The sequence below is a fragment of the Myotis myotis genome, unplaced genomic scaffold (genome assembly GCF_014108235.1).
Source record: "Myotis myotis isolate mMyoMyo1 unplaced genomic scaffold, mMyoMyo1.p scaffold_m19_p_1, whole genome shotgun sequence".
In the NCBI taxonomy this organism is placed as follows: Eukaryota; Metazoa; Chordata; class Mammalia; order Chiroptera; family Vespertilionidae; genus Myotis; species Myotis myotis.
This window is the reverse complement of record NW_023416313.1, coordinates 54,838,987-54,864,586: the sequence shown is the minus strand read 5'-3', so window position 1 is coordinate 54,864,586 and position 25,600 is coordinate 54,838,987. Positions and strand designations below refer to the sequence as shown.

Sequence of the window (25,600 nt, the reverse complement as noted above, 5' to 3'; positions counted from 1 at the left end):
CCCCAAATTCATTCTCCTTGGCAGTCCTTACATCTTCTCTCCCACAGCGCCTGGTAACTATTACTCTCTTTGTGTAGATTTGCCTATTCTAGGCACTTCGTACAAGTGGAATCAAACTAATAAATGGTCCTTATAATTGACTCCTGGCTCCTTTCACTGAGAATGTTTAAGGTTCATCCATGTTGTATTATATATAGGTAGTTCATTTTTTAATTTTTTTTATTGCCAAAAGATTTTCTCTTGTATATGCCACATTTATTTATCTATCCATCAGTTGGTGGACATTTAGGTTGTTTCCATTGGTGGGGGGGAGGGGGGACTATTACGAATAATGCTGCTGTGAACATTAGCAAACAAGTAAGTTTGTGTGTAGACCTGTTTTTCTCAGAAAGAGGGAGAAAGAGAAACATTGGTGGCCTCCTGCATGCCCCCTATGGGGTATTGAGCCCCCAAACTGGGCATGTGCCCTGCAACCTTTTGGTGCATGGGGTGACACTCAACCACCTGAGCCACACCAGCCAGGGCGAAATATGCTCTTATGTTGAGCCTTTTGAGGAAATACCAAACTGATTTTCCAAAGGGGCTGCACTATTTTGCATTAGCAATGGATGAGGGTTCAAGTTGCTCCACATTCTCATAGGAGTGAAGTGGTATCTCATAGTGGTGGTTGCCCTGTTTTTAAGGACTCAAAGTTTGTAAAGAATCTGCTAGAAGGTGCTTCTTGAGTACAGAGACTATTTCCAAGGTGAATTTGTCTTTTCAGTCGCTGGCATACAAATAGATAGATATGTGGTTCTGCTCTAATGTCATACATGTTCCTGAAAAACCCTTATGTTCAGAAAAGTGCATTTAAAAGGAGGTGGGCTTGTGGGAAAAATAGGGCTGATTACTCAAAACCTATGCAGTTTGATAATCTTGAAAATAAGCAGTGATTAGCTGGAGTGAAATACTCTTATACCCTCCCACCCCATTAACAGTTACAGGTAACTAAATGGGGATTGTCATAGGGTATATTAAAAGAACAAGGCTGGTGGGTGCTAGATTTTACAGATGGAAATGGAGCTCTAGGCGAATGGGCTGCTGTTAAAATGGGGTCAGAAGTAGTGTAATCTGCTGAGAACCTAGGGGGAGGAACCCCTAGATACAGGTACTCATTTTTCTTTTTTCCTAAGATAGAGTTGAAAGTACCCATGCTTCCACCAGCTGGTTGGCTCAGTGGTTGAGCGTCAACCCATGAATCAGAGGTCCCTGTTCACACAGTATTGGTGCTGCCATTTCAGCATCAGAGTTCAGAAAAAAAAGAGACTTTTTCCTTTTCTGCTCAATTGGATTCCAGATATTAGGTTCTCCTAGGAAAGATGAAACAATGTTGCTCTCACATTCTGGTGCATTCTTACAGATGAGTTACTGAAAACTGCTATATTGCAAAACAGATTTAAGTGTAGACTGCTTAAATGAAAATAACCAGCTCCATAGAAACTACAAGGGGTCGCTGCCAGGGGTATTACTAGTGTACTTCTGGATAGAGAAGTGTGTACACTCTTATAAATGGATTTTTTTTTTTTTTTTTAGTTCAGTTGCATTTATTTATTTCCACATTTGTTTATCACTTTTACATGCTTTTTTGTTGCTATTTTTTTAATTTTAAAATATATATATATATAATTTTTTTATTTCAGAGGAAGGGAGAGGAGAGAAAGTTAGAAACATCAATGATGAGAAAGAATCATTGATCAGGGAAATTGAACTGTGACCTCCTGGTTCATAGATTGATGCTCAACCATTGAGCCATGCTGGCCAGGCTTGTTGCTGTTTTTTACTGTTTTACTGGTGACATTGAGGTTCTCATTTTGATCGTTTGATTATATCTTTGCTTCCTTCAATAACTTCATATCCAGTGATTAAACTTTTTCGCTGCTGTTCACATAATGAACCGCTGTGATTATTGAATATGTTAATGAGGATATGTAAGCTGTATTAAAGATGCTATTTGAAAAAGGCATTCGCTGTTAACACAAAGTAATTTAAAAGAAAACATCTCTTTTCAGGAAGTCCATTCTTGGAGATGTTGGGAAGATTCCTGGGTCTCGGAAGATGACTTGAAATATGCAGGGGAAGTAGTGTATCTTTGTGTCTTAAATATAGTAAGTATTCCTGTGAGTTAGAAAGGGAGGATTGTCCAAGTTAAAAATGGATTTATAAAGACTTTGGTGAAATCTAATTTTCTGTTTTATGGTATAGAATCTCATTAATTGGTCACTTGGGAAAAAATAACACCTAATTCTGATTGAACAGGTATTGTGCTAAGCGTTTTATTTATTTATTTTTATATAAATTTTATTGATATTTTACAGAGAGGAAGGGAGAGGGATAGAGAGTTAGAAACATTGATGAGAGAGAAACATCAATCAGCTGCCTCTTGCACACCCCCTACTGGGGATGTGACCGCAACCAAGGTACATGTCCTTAACTGGAATTGAACCCGGGACCCTTGAGTCCACAGACCGACGCTCTATCCACTGAGCCAAACCGGTTAGGGCAAGTGTGCTAAGCGTTTTATACACACAGAAGTACAATGATTGCTTTTGAGCAATATTTCTCACAATAACCCTTTGAGAGCAAATAGACTTTTTGCTTTCTAGGACTGGTATCTTCCTCATTAAACACCTACCCTTTTATTAGATTCTTAATTAGTTCTACTGCAACCTTTATTTTGTTGTCCTGGCATAATAAAGTATATTTCTAGTAACTGATTTATGTTCTTCCTGGTCTTTTTATCCTTTTAGTTCTCTGGGGTTTTTTTTTTTGCTTCAGAAAGGCTTGGGGTATTGAAATTATTGCTGACCAAATATAAATACAGTTCTGAATCTGATTCTTCCCCCAAAATGTCAGGCTTTTCCAGCTAACTCATAAGTTGTACATTTGATTTTTTTGGATATGAATTGTGACCCTCTGCATTACTTATGTATTGCTTTGTAACAAATTACCCAAAACTTAGTAGTTTAAAATAACAAACACTTACAATGGAGGGAGGGGGAACAAACTCTTTCACTTGGCATGCCTCGGTTTCTTAATGGCTGTTGACTGAAGATTTCAGTTATTCTTCATTATATGAATCTCTCTTTAGGCTGCCTGCGTTGTCCTCACACATGACAGCTGGCTTCCCCCAGAGGGAATGATACAAGAGAGCGAGGCCAAGGTGGAAGCTTATCTTTCAAAAGTTAATCTTGAAACTGACATAACGTCACTTCTGTCCTGTTCTATTGGTCAGCCCGGAAGGAGTGGCTCAGTGGTTGAGCACCGACCTTTGAACCAGGAGATCACAGTTCAATTCCTGGTTAGGGCACATGCCCAAGTTCTGGGCTTGATCCCCAGTGTGGGGCATGTAAGAAGCAGCCAATCAGTGATTATCTTTCAGCATTGATGTTTCTATCTCTCTCTTCCTTCCCCTTCTCTGAAATCAATAAAAATATATATTTTGCTCTGGCCGTTTTGGCTCAGTGGATAGAGACCCGCCTGCGGACAGAAGAGTCCTGGGTTTCGGTGAGGTTGAAACGGCCCCAGTGAGGTCGGGATGGCCCTGGTGAGGTCGAAACAGCCCTGGTGAGGTCAGGACGGCCCCGGTGGGGTAGGGACAGCCCCATTGAGGTAGGGATGGCCCCAGTGAGGTTGGGACGGCTCCAGTGAGGTTGGGACTGATAATGGGGACCAGTATAGACTGATGAACAGGGGTAGATGCAGAGGCAGAGCAGCATTGAACAGAATGTCAAACTACAGTGGGAATCCTGGGGAGGGAATTGGGGGGGGGGGGGGGGGGGGGGGGGGTTTAAGAGATCAACAGAAGGACTTATATGCATGCATACAAGAATAACCAATGGCCAAAACCGGTTTGGCTCAGTGGATAGAGCGTCGGCCTGCGGACTGAAGGGTCCCAGGTTCGATTCCGGTCAAGGGCATGTACCTGGGTTGCGGGCACTTCCCCAGTGGGGGATGTGCAGGAGGCAGCTGATCGATGTTTCTCTCTCATCGATGTTTCTGGCTCTCTGTCTCTCTCCCTTCTCTCTGTAAAAAATTAATAAAATATATTTTAAAAAAATTAAAAAAAAAAAAAAGAATAACCAATGGACACAAGACACTAGGGGGTAAGGGCCGGGGGAATGTAAAGGGGGGGGGGGGAAGGAGACATATGTAATACTCTTTGTAATACTTCAAGAAATAAAAATTATTTAAAAAAAGAGTCCCGGGTTCAATTCCAGTCAAGGGCACGTACCTCGGTTGCACGCTCCTCCCTGGCCTGGGCCTTGGTTGGGGCTCATGGAAACCACTTGATGTGTTTCTCACATCGATATTCCTCTCTGCCTTTCCCTCTCCCACTCTCTGAAAATCAATGGAAAAATATCCTAGGGTAAGGATTAAAAAATATTTTTTTAAGAGAGAGCGCTTGTTTGGATACAAACTTTCATATGTCTTAATTATTTGACTTGAGGGTCAAATATGAATCTCTTAATTCAATAATTAAGAGTAAAAAAAAGCTTTTAAGAAATATATAGGTATAAGTTGATGCCTAACCACTGAGAAAAACCAGCTAGACGTGCTCTTATTTGAGGTGCACATTTTCTTTATGCCTATGTATATAAACTACTTAAGTGATGTTACACTTCTTTGGAAAGTTTCTAGGGCGTTCATAAGAAAGTTCATTTTATAGTCGGAAAAAGCTCTACCTTGATCATATACTAGGTGTACTGGTTAATGCGGATTTTTTTCAGAAGATGGAGTTACACATATGTTGATATATATGCGATTTGATACGTATGCGATTTTGTTGTATTGACAACAAGCTTCAAAACTTCATATATGGTCAAATTTTCTGAAGGTGTTAACATCATAGATATTTTTACACTTAAAAATGTCGAATTTCATGCCAAAAAGACATTTGCGGGAAGTTTTAATTCATTATTTTGAAGAAAAGTACTGCTGAAAGTTATCGTATACTTCAAGGAAGTTTATAGTGAATATGCTCCATCTCAAGATATTTGTGAATACTGGTTTAAACACTTTAAAAGTGATGCTTTCAATGTGAAAGACAAAGAATGTCCAGGTCAATTTGAACCACCCTTTTATCATAAAATGACCAGAATGGGCCAAAAGACACGGCAAAGTAGTTTTGCTTCATGATAATGCACCATCACACACTTCAAAACCAGTTAAAGACACGTTAAAAGATCTTGCCTGGGAAGTATTTAACCCACCCGCCGCATTCACCAGACCTTGCTCCTTCAGATGACCACTTGTTCTGATCGATGGCACATGCACTTTCTGAGCAGCCCTTCAAAATGTATGAAGAAGTGGAAAATTGGGTCTCTGAATGGTTTGCCTCAAAACAAGAAAAGTTCTATTGGGACGGTATCCACAAATTACCTGAAAGATGGGGGAAATGTGTAGCTAGTGATGGACATTACTTTGAATAAAGCACTTCTGATGTTTCTCTTGAAATTACCGTGTTTTCTCTGATTATAAAATCCACATTATTAACCGGTACACCTACTATATATTTTTTGAACCCGTTGCCCCTCTCCTAATTATGCCCAGGTGGAGGCAGTTAGAGAAGTGTTTGAAACTAAGATGTAGATAGAAATTGAATATCCCTACCCCTAATATTTTGCTTAGGGTGTAGACTGAGTTGGAAAGGTTGAAATTTCTGTTTAGAGTTTTTCAAGGAATATAGTCCAATTACTTACAGGCAGTTACACAAATATTTAACGTAGGATGGGGTAAAGATACAATTATGCATTGGCAGAATTAGAGCAGGTTTTTGTTTTGTTTTGTTTTTTAAAGTGAAAGTGAGTTAATCAGTGAGACAGAGAATGGGCTACTCCACAGACAGTAGCCGAATTAGAGCAGTTTGCCTTTTTCCCTCAAAGCTTGATTTTTATCCAGTATGGTTAATATACTTCCTTTTCTTTCTACTGCTGTCCCCCACTCCCTTCTAGGTGCTTCTGTCCCTCTTTTTTTCCCTCTTTTTAAAAAAATATGTTTTTATAGATTTATTTTTTTTTTTAAGTTTTTGTAGAAAGAGAGAGGGAAGCAGAGACCAGTATGTGCCCTGACCAGTAATCAAACTGGTGACCTTTTGATGCTCTGGACTACATCCAACCAACTGAGCCGCACCTGCCAGGGCTCTGCCTCTCTTAATAAGTAAAATACAGACCTTGCTAAGCAATCAGAATGTTCTGAAGAATTCTCTTAGTGCCTGGGATTTGTAATATTTTCAGTCTTTTCCCTTTATCACTGCTTAAAAGTTCTTTGTTAGGAGAGACAACCCTCCCCTTTTAAAGTTTTTAAACTTTTGGTCTTTGGAAACCTTGTCTAATAACAAAAGCATTACATACAAACAGTTTTGAAATGTAGTAAGGTATGATTACCCTTTCTGTATCAGATCTGATTGTGAGAAGAAGATAACTAAGTTTGCATAAGGGTAACCTGTGCAAAGTAGATAAATGATGTATTGACATTATCTTTGTTATGGGTTTTTTCCAATCAGTAAAATTGGAGGTCTTATCAATTCTGAGAGAATTGAAATGTATAGAAATTTGCATGCATTACGTGGTTGTATTTAAAGGGTTAAGCAATGCAAACCTTATGACTAAAGCATAAGTTGAAAATAACAAAGTATATATGTCCAATGATTAAACTTTTCTCACTGCTGTTCACATCATGATTTATTGTGATTAATGTATGTGGATGAGGACATAATAGAAAAAGAAAATTGTGAGGCTTATAGATACATAGTTTTTGTACATTGATGTACCTGTAATGTTTTTTCTTTCAGGAATAAAATTGAAGGGTGTTTTTCTTAGAAAACATTTGTCTGATTTATTTGCATTGAAGATTTATATAATAAGGTAAGAGGTTTATAAATTAGTTTTGATAAAACAAAAAACGTTTGAGCAAAATATTGACATTTGAGCATAATTTGGATATTGTACTCAATTACAATTTTCTCCTTATTTCAGCTTTCAAAGATAACACATGATTTCAAAGAAAATATAACTTTCTGAATCAATAGATTAGATTAAGAATAGGCCATTGGCGGGGGTTGCAGATTTTTAACCTTAATAGTCATTTTTTCTTAAAAATAATGACATAATCCTTCCAACCCCTGAAATTCTTAGAGATCATATGTTTTGGGGTTTAAATTTGCTGAACCACTGGATATTTTATAAGTACTCTTGATGTGCCAGTGGGTGATCATTGTATAAACTTAAGCTTTGTTCAGTAATAGTAGATGGCAGGTAGTTGGAAGCTGGGAATCTCAAATCTAATACCAGGTTAATCTGTAATTAATTAGGCATCTTGTCTAAGAAATACAAAGGGAAAAAATTGTGGATACTCAATGTTTTTGTTTTTTCCTTTTTCCATAGAATCCTTTTGTTGTTGCTGTTCCCATTTTCCCTTTTGATCATAAATCAAAGGAAAAGATGCATTGTTGATCAACCTTTTGGTTGAATAGTGTGTGATTGTTACCAGACAGTAACTGGACCTGGAGTGGGCCTGCTTCAAGCCAGTCTATATTATGTGGGTTCTTGACTTTGTGCAGGAAAGATTTCACAACACGAGTCCAAGTGATTTTGAGAGTATATAGTACATTTATTAAAGCTAGGGACAGTGAAACAAGGAAGGGCTTAGGATATAAGAAACAACAGGGGAGAGCCTAGGCAGGGCTTTTTTGACTTTCTAGAAATGTTATAGGGAAAAGATGAACCTCGGCAGAGCTACTTTGGCTCACTGAGAAGTCAAAGAAAAGGGGGCCTTGGAGGCAGATTTAGGGTGTTTGCTGGGGATGAGCTGCCACTGCCCATTGCTCCCCTGGTTGCAAGTCTTTAGAGTTTAGGAGATGAACGCCTGAAATGGAAGAAAGGTGTGGGCATGCTCCCAGAAAGGAGAGCATGCGTGCCTCTTTTACTTTGTTTTCAATGTTGATTTAAGGTAATTTTCTCTGTCTTAAAAGTGGATGCAAACTTTGTTTATGGCCCTTAATGAAAAGATTTACAAAATAAATGCATTCAAAAACAAAACTAAAACAATATTAATGGGATGATGATACTGTTACAGTAATAAACATGGTACTAATTGCTATAGAATAAGTTGTAAACACATAAGACCTTGCGTCTTGTGATGATTGTAAAGTTTTACAATCTTGACAACAGTAATTTTTTGCAAATCTCAAGATTATTTAAATGAGGAGAGGGGCCTAAGTTATCAAAAGAATATCTCTGGACTCTGCAAATCCTAATTTGAAGAATTTTGTAATACATTACCTCCAAACATTCTTCTAGCTCTAGTCCAGTGATGGCAAACCTATTGAGCTCGACTTGTCGGCATTTTGAAAAACCCTAACTTAACTCTGGTGCCGTGTCACATATAGAAATCTTTTGATATTTGCAACCATAGTAAAACAAAGATTTATATTTTTGATATTTATTTTATATATTTAAATGCCATTTAACAAAGAAAAATCAACCAAAAAAATGAGTTCGCGTGTCACCTCTGACACGCGTGTCATAGGTTCGCCATCACTGCTCTAGTCAGTAATTCAGAGTCTTGGAACTAGCATTTCTTTAAAAACTAGAATTCCTTTGCAAAGCTTTTTATTTAATCTAAGACTAGGCTTGGCTAGTAGTTAACTAAATTGAATTAAAAATTGACTGCACTAATCCAAGTTTTTCTTTTTAGATACAGGTAGTCCTTACTTTGCACTGATCCAAAATGCATTTTTCATAGTTTAAATAAATAACAGCGGTCCCCCAACAACATGGTTGAAGTTTCGGTTACCACAACATTAACTGTGAATTGTTGTATAAACTTTGCTGCTAACTCTTATTCCACAAATAATTTTGCAAATAAAAGATGTGCATCATGATCAGTAACCAGTTGCATCACTTCTACCAAAGTCTGTTGGTGATTGGTCACTGAACATCTATTAGTTCACATACAGACAGTAAAGAAAAATTGTGTTGCCTTATTGTCTTCCAGTGATAAACCTATGTGACATTTTATAAAAATGGATAATCAAAAGAGGGAATTGGTCAACAAAGATGACTGCAGTAAAGAAACAAAAAAGTGATAACACTGGAGGTGAAATTGAATGTGATTAGATTTGAAAATGGTGATAGCAGACAAGATGAGATCTAAGCCTACATGATGCTACAGTTCATATTTTAAAAGCTGATGAATATAAAAAACAAAGTTGCATCAACATTTTTAACTTTAAGTTTTACTAGGAACAGAAAGCCACTTATGGTTGAAATGGAGCATTTACTTCTACTTTAGATTGAGGACTGTAATCAACAAATCCCACTCAGTTTCACTAGCATTCAGTCCAAAATGTCAAAGTGCTACATTGAAAGAAATGATAATTATAAGAAGAACATTTTACTGCCAGTAAAGACTGGTTTCATCCCTTCAGAAGTCTGCATGAATTCATTAACCTTAAACCGTCTGGTGAAACTGCAAGCTCAGGGAAGGATGCTACTGTGAAATTTGCACCCAAATTCTAAGAATTACAGGTAGTCCTGGCAAAAAAACTGCAGGATTTGGATGGAATGTAAATGGAATTATAGAAGATACAGATGACCATGGGAAGTTGGCACTGCCTCCATTCAAGTAGTAGTTCTGGATATGTAGTCAGAGGAACTCAGTGAAGTCAAACATGGTTGTGAGGAAAGTGGTTGGGTCATAAAGGATGAATGTGTCTCAGAGGAAGTGATGCAGATGAAAAACTTCCCATTAAAGGAACTCTCAGATTTTTCTGCCATTAAAAGCACAAAGGATAAAATTTCAGAAGCTAATCCAAATTTAGAAAAGAGTATGATAATTTGCCAAGGTATAGACAAGAGCTTATAAAGAAATAAAATACTGCCCCACTTGTGTGGCTCAGTTTGGATCCAGGCACCAAGAGGTGCCCTGTTCAATGCCTGGTGAGGGCACTTGCCCAGGTCAATCCGCAGTAGGGAGCATGCAGGAGGTAGCCAATCGATGTTGATGTTTCTGTCTCATTGATGTTTCTATTTCCCTTCCTCTCTAAAATCAATAAAAACTTTTTTTAAAAAAGAAAACACTATAATTTTCAATGTGTCTATTTTAAATATTTTCCTTTTTGTATGTATATAACCAACACCAAGAAAATTTTATGGTTTGACAAATTTTAAGCTCAGAATAATCACAGATTAAGATTGCTTTATACAGTTGCAGCTTGCATAGTGCAAGTGAGAACTACCTGCATTTAAAGTAAGCGAGGGAGGCCAGAGCTCGGCATCTTGACCTGTTGCACTCACTCTTGGGCGAGGGGGCACGACATTCTAAAATAAATTCATCAGAATGACACCTTTTCAGGTTACTTTTGAAATAAGAGGAACTCTGTTTCCAGAAGTTTTTGCAATATGTGAAAGCTGTGATGCTTTGGGAAACTAGAATCCTCAAAATGCTGTGGCTGTTCCGGAGAACAAGGCAGGTGGAAGCATGTTTTGGAAAGCAACCATTGAACTCAGTAGAGGAGGATCAGTTCAGTATCACTACTTCAAAGGATGTTTTTTAGAACCAAAGGCTATTCGTGGCCCATGTCAAGTCATAGTTCACAAGTGGGAGACTCATCTGCAACCATGATCAATAACCCCTTTAGAAAGTGAAATTATTATTGATGATGGACAATTTAGAACCCACCATGGTGTTGAGACTTTGGATTTGGGATGGCAGATGTGTCAGACATAAGATTATGTTTGCATTATTCTGAAAAGCTGCCTGTCTCAACCAAGAAAAAATTTTAAAAATCTAGATTTAGGTATGACCATGTGTATTTGTTACTTAGGCCATTTATTTTCATTAATGCTATAGAGCTCTTTGTTTTTAAAAATATATATTTTATTGATTTTTTACAGAGAGGAAGGGAGAGAGAGAGAAATATCGATGAGAGAGAAACATCAATCCGCTGCCTCCTGCACACCTCCTACTGGGGATTTGCCCGCAACCAAGGTACATGCCCTTGACTGGAATCAAACCTGGGACGTTTCAGTCCGCAGGCCAACGCTCTATCCACTGAGCCAAACCAGTTAGGGCTAGATCTCTGTTTTTTAAGTGTATAAACTAATAAAAGAGTAAAATAAAATAAGCTAGGAAGTCTCTAGCTAGCTAGATGGGTTGGAGTGTCATCCCATACACCAAAAAGGTTGCGGATTTGATTCCTGGTCAGGGCGTATATGGGAGGCAACTAATTGATGTTTCTCTTCCTCTCTAAAATCAATAGTAACATATCCTGGGTTGAGGATTAAAAAGTAATAATAAAGTAAGCTAGAGAGTCTATATTTCACCAGATCAAGTCTAGAAACCGCTATATTTGAGCCTTACCAGTTATAGCTGGCATTTTTCATATTGCCTTTTCATGCTACTATAAAAAGGCTTTGAAATAATTTATAATACTAAATGTTTCATTTTGACCAGGTATTAATCTATTTGTAGTCCAAGTTCTAACAGAACAGTTTGGCAAACTTCCTGAAAGGGGTCATATAGTCTCTAGCAACTGCTCAGCTTTGCCCTTGTAGCACAGAAATGGCCATAGATCAATGGTTCTCAACCTTCTGGCCCTTTAAATACAGTTCCTCATGTGACCCAACCATAAAATTATTTTCTTGCTACTTCATAACTGTAATATTGCTACTGTTCTGAACCATAATGTAAATATCTGATATGCAGGATGGTCTTAGGCGACCCCTGTGAAAGGGTCATTCAACTGCCAAAGGGGGCGCGACCCACAGGTTGAGAACCACAGCCATAGATGATGCATAAACCCATTAAGCATGGTTGTGTTTTGTTGACCTCTTTTTAAAAATATGTATTTGATTTTTTTTACAGAGAGGAAAGGAGAAGAGGGATAGAGAGTTATAAACATCGATGAGAGAGAAACATTAATCAGCTGCCTCCTGCACATCCCCTACTGGGGATGTGCAGGCAACCAAGGTACATGCCTTTGACTGGAATCGAACCTGGGACCCTTCAGTCCACAGGCTGATGCTCTATTCACTGAGCCAAATCGGTCAGGGCTTGTTGACCTTTTAAGAATAAGATATTTGTCCAGCGGAAGGGTTTATTCAGGAACAAAGAATTTCAGTTTGGGACGTTTGATCTAATGGTGAACTATGCCTAAGTTCATAGAACAAAGAGGAGCATGGGGTGGGGGAATTCTAAAAGGCTGTTATAAAACAGTCCATTGAAGAAAATAAGAGTTTGCACTGTAGTGGCTTTTTATTGGCTGGTTGCTGGGGAGATCCTGCTTCCTATTGGAATAGAGTAAGAAAACTTCCTGTTGGAGATGGAGAGTACCTCTTCCAGTTTGGGGTGATTGAGATGAGTGGTAGGTATCTAGAGCTCCCTCTACAAGCCCTCAAGTCCAATTTAAATGAAGTTTCTGTCTATTGATCTTCATGGTTAAGTAAAACTGGGCACTGAAATTTGAACTTAATGTAATTTTCTCATGTCATGAACTATTCCTTTGTGTGAATCCTCATCAGGATATTTTTAACATTTTCAGAGAGTGGAGGAAGAGAAAAACATGGATGTGTCTAAACATCGTTTGGTTCCCTCCCACACACACCCTTGACCAGGAATTGAACATGTAACTCTTTGGTGGGTGGGCCAGGACTAACAACTGTGCAACATCAACCAGGGTGAAATATTTTTCTTTTGCTCACAAAAGTTTTTTCCACAACATTTTTCTTAACTCACAGGGCCTTACAAAAGTGGGTGGGGAGTGGAGCTTTGTATTTGACTTATGTGAGAGGAACATGTAGTTGTACATCTGCTTTAATAAGATTACTGTGGGGAGCCGGCACGGCCATGGCATACTCGGGCCCAGGACGCCTTATGTGTCACGCCAGCTCAGCCTGGTTCAGTGACCCTGAGTGGGGGTGGTGAAAGGCTTAGAAAAGACAGATATGAGAACGAAAGCTGGGTCTCGGTGGGACGCTGCTTCCCTGATGAGGAGACAGCGCCAGCACCCACAAGCCATGTCTTTATTTTATAGCAGATGCCACAAGGCAAAGTAGGGGCGTGATCAAGATGTTTACAACATTCTCGTGAGTTTTACTCCTACTCAACTACATGCACCTGAACTATATCATTCAGGCACGTGGGGCCATAGGTTCAAGCTTACAGCTGTAGCTATTGGCTAATTGTGCTGGGAGGGCTCTGCCATCCAAGCTGGGACTTGCACGTGGCAACGAGAGGACTGTGCCCTCTCCTCAGTCCAAGGCTTGAACCTGTCCAAAACACTGTAGCCCGCCCCATAGATTACCTTAGAAACAGATTATTTTTTTAAAATGAGAGGATCCAGCTCCCTTGCCAATTTTATCATAAAGACTGATTTTAATACAAAAGAGTAAACTGGGAGCACAGTTCTAAGAACATTTCCAGAGCACTGACTGTGCCAATCACTTCTGAGCATTTAGCTCTATAAATTTAATTGAGAAGCCAGTCTGGGATCCCTCTTCGTGGCTCATTGCTAGGTCTTCGCAGTGCTGGCAACATGGAAGGCATTTAGTCAACCTATGTGGTGATAACTAAAGTGCAGATATCCCCAGTTGCCGGGGTCCAGCCCCAGCAGGTCCAGGGGTCCCCAAAGGTGTAGACGGAGTCGGCAAAGAAGGAATGACATGGAGACAGTATTCAGTTCATCAGCAGCCTAGCCAGGATCTCCAGCCAGGATCTCCAGCCAAGTTCTGTGTCCATGTTGTCTTGCTAGGTTCTCCAGCCAGGTTCAGTCACCAGGTTCTAGTCAGGTTCTTTTGTCAATTTCTGTAGTCAGGTTCAGTCCAGGATCTTTTGCCATGTGCCGGGGTCCAACCCCAGCAGGTCCAGGGGTCCCCAAAGGTGTGGACGGAGTCGGCGAAGAAGGAAGGACACGGAGACGGCGTTCAGTTGATCAGCAGCCTAGCCAGGATCTCTAACCAGGATCTCCAGCCAAGTTCTGGTCTGGATCTCCAGCGAAGTTCTGCTGTCTCTAGAGAACGTTCTGTGTAGGTTCTGTGCCTAGGTTCTGTCTCTCTTGGTTCCATATTCTAAGTTCTGTGTCTTGCTGTCTTATTACATCTGTATTTATACCAGTTGATTCAATCCTATCAATCTCTATTACAAAGGTTAGGGCGTTTCTTATCTCCATTCCAGGGAGTAAAGATTATGTAGCTTAAGCATGATTGTTCGTAAAGTGATTAATTACCCACCTGGCACTAGTTAAGAGGTTTTATTCCCTCCCTAACTCCAGGGGAAAATCCCTACCTGGGGAAACAACCTTTCTCAGAGACCTTGGTTAAAACACATAGTGCCAAGAAGGTGAGCAAACATATTAAGAACAGTATGCCATATATGCCAGGTCCCTTGAAACAGCAAGCATGGGCCGGCTCCCGGCAAATTCCCCCTTTTTTATTTTTTAAAAGGAGGCATTAAAAAGAAAAAGAAAAAAACCAAATGCTCTCTTGTATCCATTTTAAGAGTAGGATTGGCGCTTTCCGCTATTACCTGAGTCCTGATCTATCACCCCAGGGAGAACTTGCCAATCCTGCACTTTCCCGGGGTGGAAAGGCTGCAGTGGGGTTAAGGATAAGGCTCCTTGGGCCTACCTTCTCCCATGCCATTACATTTACCTTTCCTTCCTCAGAAAAGCATGGACATATTTCTTGTATAAAACGTTCTGTCTGACTGGGAGTAACCTTAACTCCTCTGCTAACAAGCATATGTGTTAAAAGATCAATACAGAGTCTTATTTCTTTAGACTCAGTATGGCACATCTTCTTAATCTAAAGATCAATACAGAGTCTTCTTTCTTTGGACTCATTATGGCACATCTTCTCAATCTAAGTTCTGTACTATCCACCTTCTTACCCTACTTATCCTCATAGGGGGGTTTGCAGCACCCTGGTGGAGTCCTATCCGTCCCGAATGTGGGGGTTCTCAATGGGGGGGGGGGCTTACCTAGGGGAATCCTGTTCCAGGGGTTCCCAAAGGTGTGGACGGAGTCGGCGAAGACTATCCACCCTCTTCCTACGGTGGAGTCCTATCCATCCCGAGAGTGGGGCGCTTACCTAGGGGTCCCTGTTCGGGCGCCATATGCCGGGGTCCAACCCCAGCGGGTCCAGGGGTCCCCAAAGGTGTGGATGGAGTCGGCGAAGAAGAGATGACATAGAGACAGTATTCAGTTCATCAGCAGCCTAGCCAGGATCTCCAGCCAGGATCTCCAGCCAAGTTCTGTGTCCATGTTGTCTTGCTAGGTTCTCCAGCCAGGTTCTGTCCAGGTTCTCCAGCCAGGTTCAGTCACCAGGTTCTAGTCAGGTTCTTTTGTCAATTTCTGTAGTCAGGTTCAGTCCAGGATCTTTTGCCATGTGCCGGGGTCCAACCCCAGCAGGTCCAGGGGTCCCCAAAGGTGTGGACGGAGTCGGCGAAGAAGGAAGGACACGGAGACGGCGTTCAGTTGATCAGCAGCCTAGCCAGGATCTCTAACCAGGATCTCCAGCCAAGTTCTGGTCTGGATCTCCAGCGAAGTTCTGCTGTCTCTAGAGAACGTTCTGTGTAGGTTCTGTGCCTAGGTTCTGTCTCTCTTGGTTCCATATTCTAAGTTCTGTGTCTTGCTGTCTTATTACATCTGTATTTATACCAGTTGATTCAATCCTATCAATCTCTATTACAAAGGTTAGGGCGTTTCTTATCTCCATTCCAGGGAGTAAAGATTATGTAGCTTAAGCATGATTGTTCGTAAAGTGATTAATTACCCACCTGGCACTAGTTAAGAGGTTTTATTCCCTCCCTAACTCCAGGGGAAAATCCCTACCTGGGGAAACAACCTTTCTCAGAGACCTTGGTTAAAACACATAGTGCCAAGAAGGTGAGCAAACATATTAAGAACAGTATGCCATATATGCCAGGTCCCTTGAAACAGCAAGCATGGGCCGGCTCCCGGCACCCAGTCCCCTGGAGAAGAGCATCTGGATCATCAGGAGGCCCCAACGGTGGATGCTTCCCAGTCCCATGACATTAGGCACACTGCAGCTACCACTCTTCATTTTTGTCTTGGAAGGCCCCAGCCCTGTTGGTCCTGGATGAGATCAGCTGACAGGTTCTGAGCATCCTTCCCCAGACTCTCAGCAACTACCTTAGCTGTTCTGTCCAGTTACGGGGATACTTCACCTCCATGGCATCGATCTTGCTTCTAGATACTTTGAGGAGCCAGTCTTCTCCAGTCCTTCCCCAGGTGATCACATGTCAAATGCTGCCCTCAGGTCTTAGCTCTTCACCCCTGACTTGGATGGCTGCTTCAGCTTCAAAATCACCTAGGAATCACAGACAGGTCTTGGCTTCGCAGGGAGGCCAGCAGGTCAGTGTGCTCAGGATCTATCTCCTTCAGCTTGAGCAGCAGGGAGAACAGGTTGAGGCTGCTCAGTATACGCTCCAACTTCCTCTTACCCATCTCGCAGTGGCACAGGAACTTCAGTTAAGCCACTTCACCAATGGAAAGACCAAACTACACCAAGTGCAGCAGCGCTAGTACTGGATCCAGGGAGGTGACCGGCGAGCGGGCAGGCGCACCGGGCCTGGACCCAGACATCACACACATCCACCACCCTGGCCTGCCGGGGTCTGTTTTCGTCTACACATGCCTGCTGAGGGCCCCGCCACTGGAAGTGCGCCTGCCAGGATTCTATTAGATGATACCAAAGAACGTAACCACTGCTTGAATCACTGAGTTTTGAGTAAGTTATTCTAATGAACTCTTTTATCACACCAGTGCACACTTCCAGATAGTACAGTGAGTTCAGTGTTTTCTGTTCACTCGAATGATACTCCCATTTTGAAATCAGGAATTATTATTGGCACCTCTTAGGTAAACTAGTCCTTGCACCTAGAAATGAAAATGGAAGGCTTTTTAGAGCACTGGGTACTTTAGCCCAAGTAATCTACTTGGGATGGTCTAGTTTAGTCACATGGAAATAAACTTAAGTTGAACCACAACTATAAGACACTGAAAGGGTATTACAGTATAGCGAGAGTACAAAAATGTGTTTATTCTCTAGTACTTAAATAGGAGTGTTTGCCATATGGACAAAAAAAGGTGGGGGTTCTATGGAAAGTAACTTCACAGGGTGATCTAATAAAAAATTCCTAACTGGGCAGTTCTTGGCCAGTAGTCATGCTCCAGGCATTTACCTTCTTTAGTAAAGGTTTGTCACTTAACATAATATTTGTGTGCATCTAAGTCAGTGGTTCCCAAACGTTTTTTGGCCATGCCCCACCTAAGCATCTCTAAAATCCTGATGCCACCCCCCCCCCCGCCATGACATATAATTCTTACTATTCAAAAACTGAACTCCTGTTCACGTGGAGGAAGCCTAATAGGCCATTAACTTGGTCCAAACAAGCTTCCAAAGAACATGGCATCCATGAAAGAGAAAAATAAAAAAATGAAAGGACAGTTGAAAGTATTGAGGGAAAAAATCACTAAGAAATTGTTGGGAAAATAATATGAAGTGATATGAAAAAATAGCAAATAAAGTTTCAAAACAATAGAGAACTGAAATGCATAAATATGTCACCATATATATTTATATACTGTATATGAGGCCCCTAGAAGCATAAGAAATGCAAAAAAATTCACTGTTAATAACATTCTTGAGTTGCCCCCCTTAAAAATCAAATTGCCCCAGAATACTATGCTGCTGTAAAAAAGAAGGAATTCTTACCATTTGCAACAGCATGGATGGAACTAGAGAGCGTTATGCTAAGTGAAATAAGCCAGTCAATGAAAGAAAAATACCACATGATCTCATCTATGGATAATAAAGACCATTATAAACTGATGAACAAAAATAGATACAGAGGCAGAGCAGCGTGGAACAGACTGTCAAACTACAGTGGAAAGGCCGGGGATGGTTGGGGTTGATAAGAGATCAACTGAAGGACTTGTATGCATGTATATAAGCATAACCAATGGACACAAGACACGGGGGGGGGGGTAGGGGAGGCCGGGGGAAGGTCAAGGGGGGGCGGGGGAAGGAGACGTATGTAATACTCTTTGTAATACTTTAAGCAATAAAACAAAATTTTAACAAAATCAAATTACCCTCCCCCCCCCCCCGTGGGGCCTGTTGACACACCTTTATTTATTTACTTATTTTTGTTTTTTAAATATGGAATGCTTCACAAATTTGCGTGTCCTTCTTGCACAGGGGCCATGCTAATCTTCTCTGTATCATTCCAATTTTTTTATATATTGGTATGTGCTGCGGGAGCAAGCACAAGTTAACACACCTTTAAAATAAGCCTTAACCACCCCCCAAGAAAGCACATAAGCTTGTTAACTCTCCTGTTATCTACCCCCTACCTTGCCTTTTATCTTCATATCCCCTCCTTAATTTCAAATGCATTAAAAAACAAAAAAAACCCAATCAACACCACCTGTAACACTGTTATTCTCCGGAGTATTTGAGATCTTGCTCCCTGGCATAGGTCCTCAGTTTGGCTCAAATAAGCTCATAAAAAGTCTCTGCATGTCTGGACGTTTCTGACATGAGCTCTATTTTACTTTTTGTTTACAAGAAAGAGAAACATTTCCAATGAAGGCACTTAAGCAGGGCTTTAGGAAAGAGACGTTGACTGTTCTGTACTAGGGAGAGAACAGACAGAAGTTGGGAGACCTGGTTGAATCTAGGTTCCAGTACTTCAGCAAGTGATTTTCCTCTGGCTTTCCTCTCCCACTGGAAAATAATTTCCCCCTTAGCTAGAGACATCCAGGGAACACACTGAATTAGATGCCAGGCTCTCACGAAACCTGTAACGTTCCAGTAACGTTCCAAATGCTAATAGATTTGGAACCGTGCCATAGGATACTAACTGGAATACCCTTCCCACAATAGATCTTGGGAGCAACAAACAAATCAAGTATCTCCTCAACAGCCTTTGGATGTGACCAGATCGTATGGTTTTAAAGTTCTTAAGACGCAACACTGTGGAACCAAGTAAGCAATTTTAAGAACCCAGTCACAAACGACTGTTGCTGCAGTATGGCCCTGCGGCCCCGTCTTCACGTGGTTTGTCTGGTGTTGGCCGTGCCGCCGGGCTGCTGCCATCTCAGGAGTAGCGCTACGTGGCACTGCAGCCAGCCCAGCCCCTCTGCCACGAGACGGCTACACCCACGAGGACTCCTCTCGGCGGAGCCACCGCACCGACGTCGTGCGCGCGCCCTCAGAAGGGGTCCCCAGCCTCACGGACACGCGCGAGACGCCGCAGCGAGAACCCCGCTCGCTCCGAAGCGCGTCGCCCCGGCTGCCACCGCTCCCGGAAGTGCCGCTGCGGGTGGCGCGCAGGGGTGGGCGGGGCCAGGCACCGCTCCCGGAAACTCGCTGGCCTGTTGGGCGGGGCTGCGGCTGCCACGTCGAAGCGGAACGTGGAGGTGTCCCTGGGCCGGGAGGAGGGGCGGCGGCGAATGCTGGGAGAGTCTGACGGGCGCCGCGCTCACGCAGGAACCGGTCGTCCAGGGTCCCCGCCAGGTGTGTGTGTCTCCTTTTCCCTCCTGGCCTTCTCGCCGGCTCTCGGGCCTGGAGGTAAAGCACAGGCCAAAGCTGTGACCCGGCCTCGGGCTCCGCGGGTCCCCGCCAGCCTGCGGCCCGGTCTCCGGTGGCGGCGCGTCCCTTGGTCTCGTTTCGGCCCGGCCCGGCGGGACAACGCCTGGCGTCGCGGCTGCTTTGGGGATCGCGCCGGTTCGCACCCGCCGTTGTTTTCACTGCTGAGCAGGAGTTCCCCCGAGACTGGCGACCGGGTGTCCTGCCACCGCGGGTGACTGGGGTCTGAGGGTAGGAGCCCTTCACACCCTCGTGCACAAAGAGGTGCGGTCCGCAGGGGAGAGGGCAGGAAGCAAACCTCAGCGTTACTTTGGCTGACTTCAGTTGGGTCAGGATTTTTTGTATTTTAACTGCTGCCAGATTGAAAGGTTCGCAGGTTTCCACCGAAGACTGCTGTCATTTAACCGGGATTGGATTCCTTTATGGGCAGTGGTCGCCAGGCGTAGCCTGTACATCGAAGGAAGTCTCATTAAGTGTTGGATGTTTTTGCCAATAAAGTATACGATGTTAAATTACAGGGCAGGTGTAAAAGAAATCAGAATATTGCCTGGGTTTGTGGGCATTATAAACTTTTCTGTTTGCTCAAGGAACTAATTTTATGTAGGTCTCTCTGAGTTTTTTGTTTTTTTTCCTCTCCTAAACGGCCTTTTCAAAGTGTAGAAAACGGAAATGTCATTGTCGGCAACTGTAACTGTATTTCATTGCTGATTAGAGCTTCGTCCCTGTATTATACTACCCAGCGTTTGCTGTACATACCAATTGTTCTGGAGTTGGCTAAAAAAAGTTTACTCATCTTTTATTAGTGATTCTTCTGTGCTCCTTTATCTCATTGTCCCTTAATTACAGCTCTGGGAAAAGTTTGTAGACTATAAGAATTTATGTGAGCTTTGTAATGGATTTAGTTATACTGTTTAATTTCATATAAGTAGTGTCTTTTCTGAAACTAATAACGTTAAGACTAAAAAGAAATCTGTAAACTGTAAAGAGCAGTGATTCTTAATCTTTTGGGATTCCACTCCTTTTTGAGGATCTGATGAAAGCACTGGATTATCTTTCTAGAAAAATGCACACATATATAGGATTTTCTGTATAATTTCTTTATAAACTCCTGTTAGATGATATTAAAGTTTCCATTGTTTTTAGAAATGTTGTCATTCTTTAGGTAGCTTAATTTCAGCTCAAAGAGTTTTTATTTGTTAGACTCCAGATAAATGTGATACTATTTAGTTCAGTAATCAGTGCACAGATGCTTCTTTGGTTTTGGTTGCGTGAGATGAGTCTACAACATTGATAATACTAAATAAATCCTGTACTAAACAAATGTGCCCATCCATAATGGTATATTTTGCCTACAGAAGATGGGTATTTTTACTAAAGGTAGTGCTGGCTAGGGATTGTATTCCTGGTTTGGGAGTCAAAGTTTCCAGTTCTGTTACCCTCCTTCTTTTTTTACTTTCTGAGGTATGGGTCAGTTCTCTATGTAGCATTGTATGGTTGGTATTTTTTTTTTTTTTTTTTGAGAATAATACTGCTGGGTTTTAGTATTGTTTCACAAAATTATCATTTAGAAAATGAGCAGAAAGAGAAAAGTTTCTTCTTAATGGCATGCGGTTGTTGTGGAAAGTTGAATGAAAAAGTAAGAGTTGTAGTCTGGAACATAAATTTTCATTTTTTGTTGTTATTCATTCTCACCCGAGGATATTTTTTCCATTGATTTTTTTAAAATCTTTTTTCTTCTTTTTTTCATTGATTTTTTTAGAGAGAGTGAAAGAGAGGGGGAGAGACAGTGAGAGAGAAACATCAACGTGAGAGAGACACATTGATTGGTTGCCTCCTGCACGTGTCCTGACCAGGGGATCGAGCCTGCAACCGAGGCATGTGCCCTTGACTGGAATTGAATCTGGGACCTTTTAGTCTGAGAGCCAGCTGTCTACTGATCCAGACCGGCTAGGGTGGGACATTAAATTTTCTTCAGTAGATGTATTAATGAAGATTCACTGGCTTAAATATTTTAAATTGTTTACTTTTGTAATAGCTCACACACTAGTCTCAGCACTCTGTAATACCTCATTTAATTCTCTCAACAACCTTATGGTATCAATATGTGTATGACACTTACTTTACCAAGTGGGTAGCCAAGACACACATAGGTAAAGTTACAGGCCTCAAGTCAGAGGTAGGACATGGTGGAGCTGAGATTTAAACTGAGGATATTGGCTCCAGGCTCCATACTCTTGAACTGCTGTGCTATATGATATTATCTTATAGATGGCGTCTATGAACAAGCCACTGTCCTCAAAACTTTCTTTTTATATTTTTAGAATGATTTTGTCCCATGTAAAATAGTCTTGAATGAACAATTCTGCATGGTGTGAATTCTAATCCTATCTATAAATAAAAGCATAATATGCTAATTAGACTGGACGTCCTTCCAGATGACCTTCCGTACAAAAGCCGGGGCTGCAAGGGAATCCTGGGTTCTGGGTGCCTGCTGGTGGCCGGAGGGAAGCCCGGGTCCTGGGTGCCAGAGGGAAGCCGGTGCTGGCAGCCGGGAGAAGGAAGTCCTGCTCTTGCATGAATTTTGTGCACTGGGCCTCTAGTCCTATATAATAAAAGGCTAATATGCAAATCAATCGAATGGTGGAACGACTGGCAGGACGACTGGTCGCTATGACATGCACTGACCACCAGGGGGCAGACAACGCGGGAGCTTCCCCCCAGCCTGCAGGCCCCAGGCCAGGCAAGGCGGGTGCCAGCGGGGGCCTCCTGGTCGCCCCACAGATCGGCCCTGATTGCTGGCCAGGCCTAGGGACCCTACCATGCACGAATTTCGTGCACCAGGTCCCCAGTCACATATAATATTGAAAAAGAACTACACAAAGCTTTTAAAGCAAATCTCACTTGGGAAGTACACATGGTTTAATCTGAGCCTTCTTTATATTTTCAAGAATATTAGTTACAGCCCGGTCAGTGTGGCTCAGTGGTTAAGTGTGTTCCCATGAACCAGGAGGTCATGGGTTTGATTCCCAGTCAGGGCACATGCCCTGGTTGTAGGCTCAATCCCCCATAGGAGGCATGCAGGAGGCAGCTAATCAGTGATTCTTATCATTGATGTTTCTATCTCTCTCCCCCTTCCTCTCTCTGAAATCAGTAAAAGTAAAGCAAAAAAAAAAGGGTATTAGTTAACATTAATGAATGATCATTTCTAAGAGAAGGAAATAGACATGCATTCAGTTGAAGCTGTATTTCAATAGCAATTTTAGTAATTTTATTAAAAATTGATTTTAGAGAGAGGAAGAGAGAGAGAAAAATCAGTGCAAGAGAGAAACATTGATCCACCAGCTCCTGTACTTGTCCTGGCCAGGGATTGAACCTGCTACTTGGGTATGTGCCCTGACCTGGTTTCTGCCACCTTTTGGTGTAGGGACCATGCTCCAACCAATTGAGCCACTTAGTAGTTTTGAGAATGATTACAATAGGTAGGTTATGGTACTGTTGTTTAGTTAGATTCAAACCATATAATGTAGTTCTAGGCCATTTTTGTAGTATAGTGCTTTTTTTTCTCAGGTAGTATTGAAGCCTTGTGTTCAGTACACATTAAGTGGAACTGCTTCTGGTGGAACATTGAGTACTAAGACAAAAAAATAGACTTTTATAAATCCTTTGAATTCCCACTTAACCATTTTATGTTCTTTCAAATTTATATCTTTCTCCTCCAGTAAATGTTACACATTAACTAGTGTTCATGAATTAGGTAGCCCTTGTTTTTACCTTTGCTCTTAGAGAAACTGTATTTCTATTCAGTTGGATTTTTACATATATATATATATATGTATATTGCCATTTTGTTTTCACTTTTAGAAATTATTTAAAGGCATTTTATAAAACAATTTTTCCCCTAACCATACTTTTCTCTATTTTTTTACATAAGAAAAGGTCTTTTAAATAGTTAAGAATTTAAAAATTAAGTGTTTTACCTGAAATTGAGCTTTTTAGCTCATCAGTCTACTTGAATTTTCCTAAATATGAACATTTAAAACTTGAAATCAAGCAAAATTTCTGTATACCTATCCTGTGCTGAGTAATTTTGCTCCAAAAAGGATAAAAATGGTAACACTTGATTTAAAAATGACATTATTTGTCTAATTAGTGAGACAGGATGACATATACAACTATTAGTAAAATGGCAGTGAGAAATATGTGAACAATATCTACTAATAGAATGTTATAAAGTTTTGTTAAGGTAGAATAAGAAACTTTATTATAAAATGCTTAAAGTGTGGTACAGACAAATATAAACAGTTAAGAGGTTATTTAAGATCAGTGTGGACTGGACCATTAGGGCAGTTTTCATGAAGGACCTGGGACTTGAGTTTGACAATTGGCTGAGAGGAAGAAGATGGCATTTCATATAAATAAAATAGGCTTCCTTTTTACTTCTTAGAAAATTGGGATTGTTTTTCTTTTTTTTCCACAATTATCTTAGGAAACTAGTATAGTTTTCTTGATTAAGTTTATGATAGTAATAATTTAAAAAAACTAGTTAGCATATGAAAACACTTACTAACCTATGTGCAAGGCACTGGCCCTCTATAAAATACATTATTTCGTTTAAACCTTACAACATCCCATGAGATAGTCACTTTCATCCCCATTTTACAGATGTGGAAACTGGGGCTCAGAGAGGTTAAATAATGTGTCTAAAGTATAAGTAGCAGAGCCAATATTCAAATCGAGGATTGAGTTTATAGGCCTTTCTTTTAATCACATGAGTATTCAACCTCCTAATCCACTTTTGTCTAACCTAGCACAGTTGCTAAACTATATTTCTTCTCTTAATTTCATCATGTATCATAGTTGCTATGCTATTATTCTAAATGTTAATATTTCTTCTATGATTAAAATTGAATATCTGATCTTGTTGAAGTAATAAGAGCTTGGACTCTGGAACTAAACTTCTGAGTTTAAATCTTGGCTCTGCTTCTTGCTAGCATGTACAAATTATTTAACCTTTCTGTGCCTTAATTTTATCATCTGTGAAATGCTCTTCAAGTATAAACTACTTGAACCTGTAAGACACAAGGCATATTGTTAGTCTAAGGTCCTCTTAAGGAAACTGGTAGAGGATGAACTTCATCCTTTACAGATGAGTAAGAAAACTGGCTAAAGTACTGTTGGAGGGCATTGAGTATATTTAACTATAGTTCTGAGACTAAAAAGTGGGAATAAGGAAGAAAGAATAAAATGTGCATGTTAAATATCTAGCAATGTAGGGATTGGTTATAAAATTTTAAAAAATTAAGAGAACTGGGAAGTAGAAACAAAATTGGAAGTAGAATAAGTTAGTGGATTGCCTCATCTGTAATGGCTGGGAGTCAAAGGACATCATTAAAGCTGACAAATCAGTTAGAAGTATAAGTATATTTAACAGTTCAAAGGTAAACATTGAGGAAGATAATACTATTGACTATAACTGTAGTGCAAGAGGGGCAATAATTTTATACAAGCTAATTTCTGAGGTGCTCATAGTTACTTTGTAGACAATTAATGGTATTAAATAAAATTATTTAAATAAAAGATCTTTTAAACAGCTAAGAATTTAAAAATTAAATGTTTTACCTGAAATTGGGCTTTCTAGCTCATCAGTCTATTTGACAGGGGCAATTAGGAAAAATGGGGGGCATCTGTAATACTCTCAACAATAAAGATAAATAAAAACAAAAAAGAAAGAAAAGCATCTGACAAAATTCAACACCCAGTCTTTATAAATAGAATTCAATAAAATAGTAATCAATGGCTATTTCCTTACATTATATATACTTAATATATATACATTTGTATGTATATGTCGAATTCCAAAATCTTGCTCAGAGGTGTACAGGAGGTTTTCCCACTTAAAAAAAATAATAATAAAAAGACAAGAAATCTCACTGTTACCACTATTGTTT

General features: G+C 40.7%; 1 protein-coding gene and 1 pseudogene across 22 annotated transcripts in view; one reads left to right on the top strand and one right to left on the bottom strand.

Annotated features, from left to right (window-relative positions):
- Nucleotides 1-25,600, top strand: part of SEC31A (SEC31 homolog A, COPII coat complex component) — a 93,946-nt gene that overhangs the window by 964 nt on the left and 67,382 nt on the right. For 17 of the 22 annotated variants that reach the window (XR_004972438.1, XM_036337927.1, XM_036337964.1 and 14 more), the window contains exon 1: nt 19,442-19,580. The gene's annotated coding sequence lies outside the window, so the exon portion shown is untranslated. Of the gene's footprint in view, nt 1-2,048; nt 2,145-6,829; nt 6,903-19,440; nt 19,635-19,783; nt 19,917-25,600 lie in introns of those variants that run through there. The other 5 variants (XM_036337825.1, XM_036337835.1, XM_036337815.1 and 2 more) reach the window with 4 other exon arrangements.
- Nucleotides 18,216-18,311, bottom strand: LOC118661318 (annotated as a pseudogene).